Source organism: Oratosquilla oratoria, chromosome 16, assembly GCF_046742065.1.
Source record: "Oratosquilla oratoria isolate Oo_2021 chromosome 16, ASM4674206v1, whole genome shotgun sequence".
Classification (NCBI taxonomy): Eukaryota; Metazoa; Arthropoda; class Malacostraca; order Stomatopoda; family Squillidae; genus Oratosquilla; species Oratosquilla oratoria.
Window position 1 is genome coordinate 62,834,341 of NC_134792.1, and position 5,000 is coordinate 62,839,340.

A 5,000-nucleotide genomic window follows, 5' to 3' on the forward strand; every position below is an offset into this window, starting at 1 on the left:
AGCGATAACGTTGATTAATCCATTTACGTGTTTCTCTGATTAGGGATGCAAGTAAATATCCTCCGCTGTTCAAACATGCTCCGCGATATCTTCAGGTATCTAATTAACCAAATTCACTTGAGAAAATATGTGTTGGAATGTAATTTACACCCCTCTTGTGGACGTATTGGTTGCGCCGTTATAGGTCATGTTAACATCTAGTTAGATCAAGCTGGGTTGGGGATCTTTTTTTTCATATATACACTCTGAAAGAATTCTTCAGTACATTCATGCACTGTTGTACAACTCTGCGGTATCTCTGTGGGGATCTAATGAAACGGATTTGCCTCAGGAAAGGGGTGGTGAATGTGATTTACGTGGTATTGATTATGTTAGAGGTCACGTGACAGCTAGCTAGGTCAAGCAAGGTCGGGTGTTGAGTTGTGTATGTACAAGTTGGTAACATAAACTATATTATACGCGGGGTTTGGGCGGTAAGGAGTTTTATATATAACAGATTTGGTAACCATGGAGTGAAAGCTGAAGCTATTTCGTATTAAGAGAAGATAAGATAACTTTATGGATGGGAATGATAGGTGGTAATGGACATGGAACTGCATAGTGTAGGCCTTATGGTCTCTTGCAGTCTCTTCCATTCTTATGGTCATATGTTCTTTTGTATGATAGACATTTGGGAACTAAGTTAAACAACACACTGATGGACATCGGTAGTAGGAATACCCAATGTAGATAACAGAAGTTATCACACTGAGCTATTTTTCCTTCAACCTCCGATGTATCGGCGGTACCACCCACCCCCTGAACTTCTCCACCATAAAATCACTAAGGTAAACGATCTTGTTTTCTTATTAATTTACATAGAATGCCATTTGATATGATGGAGTGAAATTATTTTCTTCCAGCATATCGGATCCCTTTCTGAAATCTGCTGGCTGTAAATTTGCTCCAACAATCGGGGGGAAAATTGCCCAATGTGATAACGATTTTAAACAGGTCAATGTAGGCAAAACCGGAGACAACCGTTTGGAGAAATACAGACGATGAGCCACATAGTCCAAGAATGTCCAACAGATCCTCAATGTCCCGACCAAGACCTTAATTAAGGAAGCATATGACACTGTTCAACAGTGAATACGATTTTGACGCCATAAGATGTGACGATGATGATGATGATGACCTCTCTGATGAAGGAACATGAGGTCTGTCTTCACATTTGTTATTTGAGGGAGAGAGAGAGTCGATGTAGGACCTTTGAGGAATTGTTTCACGAAGGAAATTCCAAGCAGGTTTTGTCCTCAAAAGACTTTCTTCCAGATTTAAAGGGATTAGGGAGTTAGGGGGCTGGGACATGGAAGACTGGCCATAGGTCTATCTGATGCAATATTTAACAATAACAGTAATGGCAACAATATCATTAATAACAACAATAACAATACTATCAACAACTGTTCGGTTATTGGTTGATTTTTTTAGGTTGATGTTTGACTTGCTTTGATACGCACATATGCAAACAATGTTTGATGAACTGTTTTCCCCAGAGTGTACAGGAATGATAAAGTGAAGGGTGCGTTATCCCTGATCCCAGCCACTCAAGACAGAGATGTCACAGATGTGAATAAAATTGCCTGGTGGCATCCAAAATGAAAAGATAAAATATTCCCGTTAGCACGGTAGGGTTAATGACAAAGGTTATGCGAGACGAATAAAATCGCCAGACGGCAGTCATGATAGAAGGAAAAGTACTGCCCGGCATGGAAGGTGCGAGGTCATGTTTGATGCTGAATGAAATACCCAGACGACATCCAACACTAAATCTACCGGAGTCTCTACGTAATAAAACTATTGATGTAGTGTGTACAAGTAAGACGCCTGGGGCCGAATTTATAAAAGATCCTAACCCCGAAGACTAGACTTAATAAATCTTCAAAATGGTGGAGATTTTTACCTAAATCCCTATGTCTAGAATGTCTGGACATAGCATTTAGGTCGCCGACATAGGTGGATTTAGGCAAAATCTCCGCCATTTTGAAGATTTATTAAGTCTAGACTTAGGGGCTAGGATCTTCTATATTTCGGTTCCTGGTTATCATTAAAGCTCTCACCTTTACCCTAAGTACTAGGGGAATTAGCAGTTCCTGGTAGCAAATTCACTTTCCCTCCCCTATGTAATGGCTCATAAAGTACATAACCATGATATACTATTAATGTTTTTATCATATCCAAATAGCGATTGTCGTTAATTTTATATATAGTGACTTGAATATTACATATAGATTAGATAATTACCGGAGACAGCGAGTATAAAGCGTTATTAAAACGTTTCTCTGCATTTCATATTACATCAAATGGACGTTTTGTATGATATGCTACAAAATGAAATGTGTCAGATATTGGAAAAATAAAGACCAGACAGAAAGAAAAAAAATTTCTCTCTCTCTCTCTCTCTCTCTCTCTCTCTCTCTCTCTCTCTCTCTCTCTCTCTCTCTCTCTCTCTCTCTCTCTCTCTCTCTCTCTCTCTCTCTCTCTCTCTCTCTCTCTCTCTCTCTCTCTCTCTCTCTCTCTTATTCTATAGCAGATGCAACCTTCGTTCCTGTTCTACTCGTATAAGGAACTGTTTATCTCCCCAAGTGCTGGCCTGTGTCTGCTTAAGATATCAAGCATGACGGAGCTTTTATATTGATAGACTCGAGTGGTCCTATCTTAAGTATCCATTCGCGAGCCGATGTGTCAAGAGTATTTCCCTCCCAGTATATACATACATACATTATATATATATATATATATATATATATATAATATATATATATATATATATATATATATTTGAATACACAGTCATTTTCCACTCATCCCTATTTCTTTCCTTCTTCCTTCTTTTCTCAACAGACATTCCTTTCTTGTTCAATGCTCCCTTTCATCCCATCCATCCATCTCATCCTTGATCGTCCCCTCAAGTTCAATTCCTCCATCTCTGCCTTCCACACCTCATTTACCAATATTTCATCACTCATTCTTTTCATGCGTCCAAACCATCCCAATGACCTTTCATCACCCTATCTTCCAAATCCCTTTTCACCCCTGCTCTTTTCACCTCGTTTCTATATATATATATATATATGTATATATATATATATATATATATATATATATATGTGTGTGTGTGTGTAATATGTGTGTGTTTATATGTATATACAGTATATATTAGGAGGTCAGTTCTTGATTGGGAGTCCATTGCAGATATCCCCATTACCCCAACCCTAAAGGTCCACAGAAAAATACAACACGGGGACCACATTATCAAATTCCTTGTTGCGGCTAATAGATGTCAGATGATGGTGTTCAGTGGTGAAGAGATTTTTAGCAAAAAAAAAATATATATATATATATATATATATAATATATATATATACATATACAGAATAAAAAATGTATGTACACATGTACATATATATATATATATATATATATATATATATATATATACATATATATATATATATATACATATATATATACATATATATATGTATATGTATATATTCATATATATATAATATATATATATATATATATAGTATATATATAGTATATATTTGTGTTTTATGGTGAAGGCGCGTCGCAAAGGGCCTCTTGGCTAAATCAATCACTTGATCAATTTCAGAGTGAAACATCCAAAGACAGATTTATTAAGGATAATCTTGCTCCCTTTTGAGGAGGGAACTCTCTTACCTGGATGAAATTATCTGGCAAACGTTAGTCAAAGCACAGGTGTATCGACACACCATACCTACCGGCAAAGAGAGAGAGAGAGAGAGAGAGAGAGAGAGAGAGAGAGAGAGAGAGAGAGAGAGAGAGAGAGAGGACATCCATTGATGTAAGCACATCTCTCTCAGCAATATTTTCTTTTTTCACCGACACACACATTTTTTTTTTCACAGAATATCCCATCACCCAAGACCTCATTCACTGGCATGGGCTGTGCAGGACATCTGCCATTGCATTGCAGCGTTGACAGATTTTTATTCACAGGCCTCACTCCGCTTTTGCAATGGTCTGTCCGCCACACTTCACTGGTGGATGAATTTGGGAGCTCTGGGGGGACTCTGGGCTGCCTGGGTGAACTTGGTCTGATTTCAGGGTGACATAATGGTTTGACTTCAAAGTGACCTTTGGCTTACCTCTGGGTGACCTTTGGCTTACCTGTGGATGGCCTTGGGGGTGAATTCTGGGTGGCAAGTGGGCTCTCCTAAGGGTGACATTTGACTTGTCTCTGGGTGACCTCGTGTTTACTTGTGTGTAAACTTGGGGTTATCTATGGGTGACCTTTGACTTACGTCTGGGTGACCTTCGGTTTTCCTCTAGATGACCTTTGGCTTTCTGGGTGACCTTAGGCTTTCCTCTAGATGACCTTTGGCTTTCTGGGTGACCTTGGACTTACCTCTGGGTGACCTTGGGCTAACCACTGGGCGACCTTCGAGCCTATCTGTGAGTGACCTTAGCTCTCTGGGTGACCTTTGGTTTACCTCTGGGCGACCTTCGAGTCTGTGAGTGACCTTTGGCTTTCCTCTGGGTGACCTGGGTGACCTTTGACTTACCTCTTGGTGACCTTGGGCTTAGCTCTGGATGACCTTGGGCTAACCTCAGGGTGACGTAGGGCTTACCTATAGCCCAGCTATAAATGGCCGGGCTTGTTGGTTTCAGTGACTAATGTGACAGGGGTGCCAGGTTATATATTTAATCAGGATGACACTTATTGCTCTCTAGAAACCCGTAACTTAACCCTTAAGGAGATGAAGAAAGCTTGAAAAGGTCAGAGTACACAACGGGAGACATTTTTTTCAAAATTCCAGTCAAAGTAAAAAATAAATAAATAAATAAATAAATAAATAAATAAATAAATAAGTAAATAAAAAATACCGACCATTCCCAAGAAATGTTGATGCTATTATACTTGAATTTAGGCAAAAAACGCTATTTTACAACTAAAAAAATCGTCTGCA